We start from the raw sequence: 11,070 nt of genomic DNA, 5'->3' as shown, positions 1-11,070 counted from the left end.
CAAATAACTCAGGTAGATGTTATTTTATATATTATGCTTTGTATGTTGTTCAGTATATTTCTATGCAAAACAAGAGGAATTTCAATACACAGCAGTACAGTTGAAACCAGATATTTACATACACTTTAGGGAAAAAACATAAAAAAAAATTTTTTTACTGTTAAACATCAATTTAGAGTAAATTTGTTTTTTTGTTTTAGATAAATAAATATTCAAATATCTTTTGAATTAGTTAAATGTCAGAATAAAGAGAGACAGAGCTGTCTATTTTTTATCACTTTCATCAAATTTAGGAGTACATATACACTAAGTTTACTGTTAATTAATAAGAAAACTCCAGACGATTCCATTCTGAGCTGAAGAAGCTTCTGATAGGTTAGTAGAGTCCATTTGAGTAAACTGGTGGCACACCTGTGGATGCATATAAGGCAAAACACAGAGCCTGTTTCTTGGAAATGGGAAAATCAAGAGATATCAACCAAAACACCAGGAAAAGAATTGTGGAGCTCCATAATTGTGGCTCAATTCTGAATACAATTTGGTGCCATTTGCAATTAAGAAATACATAAAATTTCTCTCTTTACTCTTAAATTTAACAAATACGTTTTTTATATTTATCAATCTAAAAAAATAAACATTTAGTCTGATTTGATGTTACAATTAAAAAAGTGTTTTTATCTGAAGAGTATGTAAATATCTGGTTTCAACTGTATATATGATGATGTTGGTGTTTGGATTGATTGTCAGCACAGAGAGGGAGATGGAGAATGAGGACAGAACAGAGATGGAACAGGAGCCAGGTGAGATAGACATGTTAGTCAAATGGTTGTTTGCCAAAACTCATCAGAACATGTATCTAGTACCTAGTGTTTCTTTTTAGATACCATTTGTTACTTTTCAAATTCTATATTTATTAAGTTATGCAGGCTTGTTTGCACAACAAGGCTAAATAATTATATAAACTTTTCTGAATCTAAATAGTCTACTTTGGTAGAATTAAAAAATAAGTGTAGTGCAGGTCTATGATGATTTTTAGTGCTACTATCATCTAGTTCTGATTCTGGTTCTGTCTTGGTTAAATCCCAAGTAGTCCTGATTTTGAACTGTTGTAGTCCTGTTTTAATTCTGGATCAGTTCTGGGTCTGGTTGAATTGGGGTTTAGTCCACGTGTCTTGATACAGCCCTGATTTTGTTCTGCCTTGCTGCTTAATTAAAAAACTAGTTTAAGGTATTCTGCATATGTGATATATATTTTTTTCCTATATGAAGTCATTCTTTCTTTTACAAAACTCAAAACACAGCCTAATAAATCTTTCAGCCCCCCTGGGTAGTACATGCATACTACCCTTTAGGGCTAAGCCCTGGGTGTATAAAATGTCTAGCTCCGCCTCTGGAGTCAACAGTATCCATGACACACAACGTAACGTTCGATGATGTGTCATGCGCAAAAGCATCAGCTCTAAGAGCCGTGCTTAGAGAGTGCTTTGTAGTGAATCAGAAGAGTCGACTCCCCTTGAGCGAGAGCCGGCTCCTCACTTAATTTCCTTTCGCTGCTCAGCTCTCACACAGTGGCTCAGCTATGCTCCAATCGCTCCATATTGTGGTCAATCACATGTGAGGATATAGGATAATATCATTATGTAAAAAACAGAGAGGGTGAGAGACGTGACAGTCAAGTGGAGCGTGCGTCTGTCCTCTCTGTAAGTGAGTGAGACAGTAGACAGCATTGAGGAGGACTGTGCGAGTGCATCGCAAAAACACATAAATATGCCTGACACAAAGCAGCGGTATACGGTATACACCTTATGATGTCCCACCTCTAATGGGTGTCCCCCAGGGCACCCATTAGAGGTGAGGTATGACTACCTACCTCTAAGTCAGGGGTAGGGAACTCCAGGCCTCGAGAGCCGGTGTCCTGCAGGTTTTAGAGGTGTCCTTGATCCAACACAGCTGATTTATATGGTTCTGATTTAAAGTTCCCTAGTGGCCTGGTAATGAACTAATCATTTGATTCAGGTGTGTTGATCCAGGGTGAGATCTAAAACCTGCAGGACACCGGCTCTCGAGGCCTGGAGTTCCCTAATCCTGCTCTAAGTGTATTAACATTAACAACCTCAATTAAATGTAGGTAAATTATGCTTAATATATTATAAAACACACACCACACAAGAGTTTTCCATTAATTACTTCTCATTTATTTTGTAACAATTGTAACAAGCAATTGTTATTATTTGAAGAGTTTCAGTCAGGTTTCAGAGCTGTTCACAGTACAGAAACTCCTTCAGTGAGGGTTTAAAATGATCTTCTTATGGCGTCTGACGGTGGACTGTCATCTTGTCAGCTTGTCTTGCTGGACCTTAGAGCAGCATTCAATACTGCTAACCATAATATTTTATTACAATGACTAGAGCATCTTGTAGGTCTTAAAGGTACTGCGCTACAATAGATTGCATCATGTCTATCTAATAAACTCTCATTTGTTCATGAAAATGGGGAAGCTAAGCATCGTCGGCCTGATTCAGTGTTGCCAACTTAGCGACTTTGTCGCTATATTTAGCGAGTTTTCAGCCCCTTTGGCACTTTTTTTCCTAAAAAAAGTCGCTAAAAAAAGATGTGAAAGCGCGTATCGCTTTTACTCTCAACAAGCAGCGGGTGCTGTAATGCAGTCAGTTCTTCTTTTACTCTTATGCTGTTTTGTGGATCACAAGGTTTAAAACTACTTATAAACACACACACACAAAGTAACTCCACCAGAGTGCTTATTTCGGGTTACTTTTGCCGGTCCAAGCCCGGGTAAAGGAGCAGGGTTGGAATTGTGACATTAAAAAAAACAATAATTGCTAAAAGAAATTTAATTTGTAGTTCTAAATGAACTCTACATGCATTTAGGACGTTTTTTACTCACTTTATGTCTCTTCCACGATGTTATTTCTCTCTCCAACAACGTAGGTTACAATTAGATTAGCATGACCAATTATGCAAATTAGGCGATGACGTCATTTAGCGACTTTTAGCGACTTTTAGGACAGCCAATAGCGATTTTCCTTACTGAGGAGTTGGCAACACTGGCCTGATTAGCACTTGGATCGGAGACTGCCTGGGAATACCACGTGCTCTAAGCTTGAGAAAGACACCCTCCTGTTAAAAGGAAGTTTTTCCTTCTCACTCTCACCAAAGCACTTGCTCAGAGTGTGTCATATGATTGTTGGGGGTTTCTCTGTTTTCTTTGTATTATTGTATGGTCTTGTTTCACCAAGGCAGTATGATTAGAAAGCATAGCAGGCAATTTTATTGCTATGCAGATGATATCATGGATAGATAACTTTATCTATCCATGAAGCCAGGTAGCACACACCAAGTAGTTTAACTACAAGATCGAATGACCTCTAATTTCCTGCTGAGGTTTTTGCACTTGGCTGTTTGTAATTTTAAGATATTTCTACAATTTGTGCAATAGCTTAAAATTACAAATATCCTGTCCCACAGTGATGCTGAAATACTAGTTCATGCATTTATCTCTTCTAGACTGGACTGCTAGAATTCATTATATCAGGATATTCTGAAAACCCGCTGGAAAACCTTCAGTTCATCCAAAAGGCTGAAGCAAAAGTACTCAAAGGGACTAGAAAGAGAGAGCATTTTGTCCATACTTTAATGACTACTCTTCATTGAACCCTTGAATTCAAAGTCCTTCTCCCACCCATACAAATTCTTGAATATTCAGACCCATGTTATTTTACAGACCTCACAGTACCATATCACCCCAGTAGAGCACGCCGCTCACAGACTGTTGGGTTACTTGTGGTTCCTAGGTCATTTGAAAGTAGAACAGGGGGCAGAGCCTTCTGTCAGCCTGCAAGTTTATATCTGTTAATCAAGTGCAGCAGCGGATCATCATTCTTCGCCAGATCGTCTGCTGATCAACCCCGGTAAATTGGCTTCATAACTTCCTAACTTTATTTTCTCCAGTGATTTCTTTGTGTAATCTTGTAATCTCATCTATTCAGTGATCAGCACCTTTGGGTCACTCTTCACTCCATCTCCATACCTACCTGGACCATCTCTGTTACCGGCCCCTTTTCATGTGCTGCTGCCCTAACTCTTGGACTTCACACCCGTGACTCTTTCTAAGGAAAAGAATGGAACTCACCTGCCTGCCCTCCAGTTGACTGCTGCTGTCTGCTTCACCTCTGGAAGACTCACCAGATTACTCCTCTCTGCTGACTGCCTGCCCACCGACTCCCACAGAGCTTTCCCTCACCTCCACTGCTTCACACACCTGGAACCCAAGTAACACAAACCTCTATCTACGAATACACATACCTTATCATAAGATAAGTACAGCGACTATCTCTGTTCTCTTCCGTTACAGAATAACCTTCCCCTGGTAAACTCTCCTAGTGTCTGGTTTTGCCTGTCTGACAAAAAAATCAGTTAAGGACTTTGAAAATTTAACTTTTGTGTCTGCTTTTGGGTCTATCCTTGCACCGCTCACGACACCTTCAGCTTTCAAACCCCTCTTCTGTGGAACCAGCTTCCAGTTTGAATTTGGGAGACAGCCATCTCTTTTAAGGTTAACCTTGAGGCAACTGTTGTTGTGAATTGGTGCTATATAAATACAGCTGAACTGAACTGAACTGAATTTGGAACGAAATTCCCAAAGACACAGATTGTTTTAGAGCAAAGCGAAATTCTAACCTTGCGAACTTAACCATTTGCATGTAACAGGTCACTTCTGAGAAGTATGATGAGGGTTAGGTCAGATTTGCTTAAAAAAATAGCTTCAGAAGAATGAAATGAAAATGCAATCTCATTACATGCGTGTTGGCATCACAGTTCTTCTAAGATTTCTATTTGGGTGTCAGAAACAGAAAACAAATCCATAAGAAGTGTGGACGTGAACCTAACTCTTACACATCTGCTAACACACAGTAGTAACCTGGTGGATGTTATAACCTGGTGGGAAAGTGAGACATAAACTCGCTTTCCCTACTCCATACAGTTTGACTAGCTTTCTATTTGACAAGGAACATTTCTTTGAACAGATAGCTGTTGTCCTGCAAATATACACCAAAGGGTTGGAGACAAATCCTGCCTTGCAGCATATTCCCAGCCTCCAACACAGTTTTATGTCTCAATTATTTCATCGATTTTATCTATGAATGGTAAAATAAGAGGATAATTCTTGGCATAATAACAATTTCCACAGGCCTTCCTGCTGAGTGTAATTCTACTGGTGAGAAGGTTTTAACCAGATGCTTGACAACCCTCAGATGCTCTGAATAAACCAAGTGCTAGCAACACAAGTTTAATGATGCAAAAGACATTCACAGAGAGTGAAGTAAATTACTTTAATGTGCAATTTTAAGCGATTTAGTTGGCCTCATTATGCAGAGAAACTCATAATGAGACCAGTAATAGAATGAAATGATTATTATTACAACCAGCTAACAGCATGGGTCAGTTCACCGAGGCAGAAAATGGAACAAACACTGTGTTCAAGTAAAACTTGTGAATTCCATCAAATATATAGAATACTTGAGATACATTTAAATATATGTGTGTTTATATGTGAGAATTGCAAGTCCTTAACCTTTTTCTATAGTTAGTTTTTTGTCCTGTTTGTTATTTTTGGTCTTTCTATGTTCCTCTTCCCCCTCCTCACCAACCTGGTTATGGCAGATGACCAGCCCTTCCTGACCAACTGGAAGAAGTGGTGAAAGTCAGCTGTTGTTGTGAACTGACTATAGAAATCTAATTCAGTTTAATCCAATTCAGTTTCATTTATATAACTCAAATTCTCAAGAACAGTTGCCCCAAGGTGCTTTATATTGTAGGGTAGACCCTACAATAGTATATAAAAAACCCCCAATAATCAAACAAATCTCTTTGATCAAACGCTTGGTGACAGTTAGAAAAAAGCTTCCCTTTTAACAGAAAGAAACCTCTGGAAGAACCAGGGAGGAAACTGGTTGGGGGTGAAAGAAGGGAAAAAATAAATAAATAAATAAAATTTAACTGAATAATTTGCATCTCTTTTGATTACCATTAGTGTTGTTTCTCTCTGCACCATATTAAATCTAGTAGCACTTCTTTTTATTCTCTTTACAATCCTATTTAAATGTCTTTGGAGTAATTTTGCCACATGCCTGGCATTACATTCATTTATGTAGTTGTGTTCCATCCATTTTTTAGTCACTATTTTGTTACTGTTTGCTTGACTTTCCAATAAGCAAGCAGTTAGAAAACAGTTATGTCAAACTGAAGCTCTAGATAAGAAGGTTCCAAATGCAGAGGGTCATTTCCAAATGACCCTCTGTGTCCCATGTAGTCCCATTGTGTAACTACTCTTATGAATGGGGTGGCTGTAGCTCAGGTAGTAAAGCAGGTCAGCTACTAACCGGAATGTTGGTGGTTCGATCCAAATATCCTTGGGCACGATACTAAACCCATGTTGCTCTCCGATGCATCCATCGGAGTGTGAATGTGTATGAATGTTAGATAGTAAGAAAAAAAATGTGCTTGTGTGATTGGGTGAATGAATTAGTTGTATAAAGCGCTTTGAGTGCTCAGATAGAGTAGAAAAGAGCTATATAAGAGCCTGTCCATTTACCATGAAGTTTTCGATGTGTATCTGTTGTTGTGTATAATATGAATACAAAATGTGACTCTTTAGGGCTCAACTTAAAGCTCGCAATTAGGTTTTTTTTCTTTGGCAGCTTATTTTCACAAATCCTGAGCTCGAGGCAGTAGATGTGTCATGGTCCTGGGCCATGTTGGCCCAGTATTCTTAGTTTTCGTGTGTTTTGTATTTTGTTCTTTAATTATGCCGTGGTTGCTAGGTTCTGTTAAGATGTTCCTTATTTGATTACCCTCTGTGTATCTGTGAGCCCTCGTTTCCCCTCCTTGTGTTTTATTCCATGTTTTCCCCAGCCCGTTATGTCTGTGCTCTCCCCGTGCTCTCTCTCCTTCTGTCTGAACCTCTGTGTACTTCCTGTTTTACTTTGACAGTCTCTCGTCAGTGTTGTGTTACTCCTGCCGTGTCTTGTCATGATTATCAGTGTCACCTGTGTTCCCCGTGTGTTCCCACTTCCCTCGTTAACCCTCTGTGTATTTATGTCTGCGTCTCCCTCAGTTCGGTGTCGCGTTCTCCCTCATTCATGGCTGTGTGTTTCTCCGTGCAATATGTTATAGTTTCCAGTTTAGTTTGTATGGCTTTTCTGTCCAGCAATAAAGCTGTGTTTTGAGTTCAATCCTGCCTCCGCGAGCTTGCGTTTGGGTCCTCATCCTGCCTGCCTGCATGACAAGATGAACTTGAGACAAAATCTTGTGTTAGTGATTGTCTGAAATCAGAATGTAATTAGAAGCCATTGTGCATGTGATACAATGTACCCTTCTCCCAGAGCCTAATCATATGTAGTTAGTCAGTAGTCTTTCAAAAGGTGCTATATTCCCTAATAGCTGAGTAGTAATGAAGAGTAACCTAAAATAAAAAATGTCCCTCCTGTAGGGAACAAAATGCATAAACACTGAGTCAGTGCATGACTAATGACTCGGGGGAGTTTGCTTATTTAACTATTAATTCATTATGTCCTTACCTCCAAACATGAACTCTGCTATCATTAACCTACTTCTTATACCAGCCAAAGATCCCACACTCCAATCCACCCACCCAATTGCACTCTTAAACATAGACCTTCTGCAAAGCCCTTACCAGAAGTTTAGAAAAAAAATCACTCATTCAAGATACATCCTGATCAGACAGGTTTTATCAAAGGCAGACACTCAAATAATAAAATGTGAAGACTAATTAATGTAATATATTATTGCTCCATCAAAAATTTTGAAACCAACTTTGTCTCTTTAGATACAGAAAAAGCATTTGACCTGGTAAACTGGAAATTCTTATTAGCAGTTCTGCACAAAATTGGATTTGGGGTATTCCTCATAAATTGGATCAAAACACTATACATCTTTCCAAATACATGTCTTAGGACAAATGACCTTACTCCCCAAGGCTTAAATCTAAAGAGGGAACCAGACACGGCTACCTGCTTTCCCTTTTGCTTTTTGTTATTTTTATTGAGCCACTAGCAACAGAATTCCGACAAAAGGTTGTAAGATAAGACTATATGCTGACAATGTATTACTTTTCCTTTGGAACACATAAACCTCTCTTACGTAGATATATAGATAAGTTCTCATCCATCCGAACTACTCTGCGAACTGGAGTAAATCAACAGCTCTGCCCCGAATTGTAAATTTCAAAAAACTTCTCCACCACTCCACTGCAGTCTGGTAGCATTAGCTAGATAGCTTAGGGTATACATTTTTCCACCAAGCTCTCAGACTTGGCTCAATTAAATCATATTCCTCTACTATCAATGGTAGAAGATGATCTCAAACATTGGAATACTTTACCTGTATCACTCAAGGGTTGAGTCACCACAATTAAAATGATGTTTCCATCTAAAATAAACTAAAAAGTCTCATGCATCTTGAATTTTTTTTATAGAAAAACAAATCATCATGAATAAGTTTGAAAACTCCACAAAACACAATGGTGGTCTAGAACTACCAAAATGTTATTATTATTTCTTCTCCAATAGATTGCTATATGTTTCAAAATGCATCAAACCAAGCTCACTATAGAGCCCAAGGGTAGACCAAGCATTCTGTGATAAAGTAAAAATCTTGAATCTGCCTTTCATAAGCTTCAACGTTCAGCATCATAACTGCTTTAAAAACCTTAACATAAATACTTTCCTGACAGTCTTGTGGGAGACTAAAATAACTAAATCTCAATTTGCTCAGTGTAAACTAATGCATATTTGGAACAATCCAGATATCTGCCAAGAAAAAAACAATTACTATATTTTCCATCATGGCAACAAAAGGGAATGAAAAAATCATGAAAATGTTATTCAAGATGGAAACTTTATTTCATTTCAGGAACTCATATCAAAAATATGGAATCAACAGCAATAGGTGTCTGGAATATCAACAGCTATAATCCATAACACACAAGAAATTTTATCTCAGTGAATTTAAATTACAAATACCTACTTGTGTAGCAGAGTTTTCATATTTCAGCACCCATAAATTGTTATCAAAAACTTAACCCCTCAATGTTCCACACTTTTTTTTTGTTACTGCACTCTGTTAACACCAACATTGCTCACTTGTTCTTGGGGGTGACCTACACTTTGGAATAAATGAAGAAATAGACAGGCTTAGTACAGCGCAATTGGCAGTACACAAATATAGTTAACCCTCACGTCATACTTTAAACAGTACATGAGCCATTTCGGACTTTGCAATGCATGGCGCTCTCTTCACCCCATTCGTAGGGAATATACTTTCTACTCACATGTGCATCACTCTTACTCTCATCTGGATTATTTCCTAGTCAGCAGCTCACTGTTGAGAGATATTTTATACACTGAGATACACCCTATAGCTGTCAGCGATCATGCTCCTGTATCTTTAATTCTAATATGTAAAAAGAACATTCTGCCAAGTAAAAATTGGAGATTTAATACACCATTGCTTAAAGATATTTATTAAAAATTTAAAAAAAGAGTGAGTTTTATATTTAGACTACAATGACCTGTCTGGAACATTAGCATCTGTTCTTTGACAAGCAGGGAAAGCTGTGATAAGAGGTAAAAAAAAAAAAATTAATTCTCATCACATAACAAACATCACAAAAGAGAAAATAAATATATTCAGGAGTTAGAAGAAATCAATCAATCAATCAATCAATCAATCAATCAATCAATCAATCAATCAGATCTTTAGATGAATGTGTCCTCCCTGGAACAGAAAATGCTGAACAAAATATGTAAAGCAAAACTAGAAATAAATGAAATTATTAATAAAAAATCTTCAATTCTTATTACAAAGACCTGCTTGCAATATTTTGAACATGGTAACAAATCAGGTCGATTTCTAGCTAACTTGTTGAAAATGAATAGAAAAAATGACTATATGTGCCGCTAAAGACGGCTGGGAACATTGGACATGACCCTGCAAGAGTAAACAACAAAACTTTTTATTCACCAGAGCTAAACCCATCTAATGTTCAAATATACAGTAATTGAACACTACTTTAGTCATGCCCTTAACTTCTACTAAACCACTTTACCAAATAATGCAAGGCAGGTAGGCAATGTGACTGAAGTTAATGCAGGTCTTACTTTTTGCAGGGCCTCTTGCAGTCACATTATAAAATGCTAGTAAAATAATTTCTTGGTAGAAATGTGTATTTGTTTTTTACGGGTCAAGACAAGCTTGCATTTCAAATTAATAATGCAGATTTTGGTTTCATCATTGATTACATTCTTGATAATATTTTTTTTTATCTTTCCTGAAAAGTGTCTGGCAGTTTCCTCACCGACTAAATTACTTTCACGAAACTGTATTTCTTTTTCCAAAACTGCATTAAAAACTGTGAACCGTGTAAATGCACTCAAAATTGCAGTTTTGTGGTTTTAATGGTTTTGGTTAAAGTGATTTTGATAAAATGTAAAATAATCAGTGTAGAAAGGACAGACTGAGAGCAAGTTTGAGTGTTATCAGTGAAAAAGATGCAGATCTTTGTAAAGACTGGCAAAACAGTCACCCTGGAATGTTGAGAACTTGAAGGCTAAGATCCTGACCAGCACAGCATCATCTTTGCATTCCTGAACCCTTTCTGACTACAACATGCAGAAGGAGTCCAGCCTCTACCTAGAGAAAGAGATGTGTGCCTATTCCAGTGTCCAAAGTAGAGATGGACCGATCCGATATTACGTATTACTAAAGACTGTGCTTCCTAAATTTGTCCAGTTTGTGGACTTTGCTACGAGAGGAGAACACACTTTGGACCATGTCTATTCAAACATCAGGCATGCTTTCAGAGCGACACCCCTCCACCACCTGGCTGGATCAGGTGAGGGACTCACCCCCACCTACACCCCCTGCTGAGAAAAACAAAGCCCCAGACAAAGACAATAAAAACCTGGCCTGAAGGAGCCCTTTCTCAACTGCAGGACTGCTTCTCAACAACTGTATGGGATTTATTCTCCA

Source organism: Haplochromis burtoni, unplaced genomic scaffold, assembly GCF_018398535.1.
Source record: "Haplochromis burtoni strain Fernald_Lab_line unplaced genomic scaffold, NCSU_Asbu1 Contig_113, whole genome shotgun sequence".
NCBI lineage: Eukaryota > Metazoa > Chordata > Actinopteri > Cichliformes > Cichlidae > Haplochromis > Haplochromis burtoni.
This window is presented reverse-complemented; position numbering follows the sequence as displayed.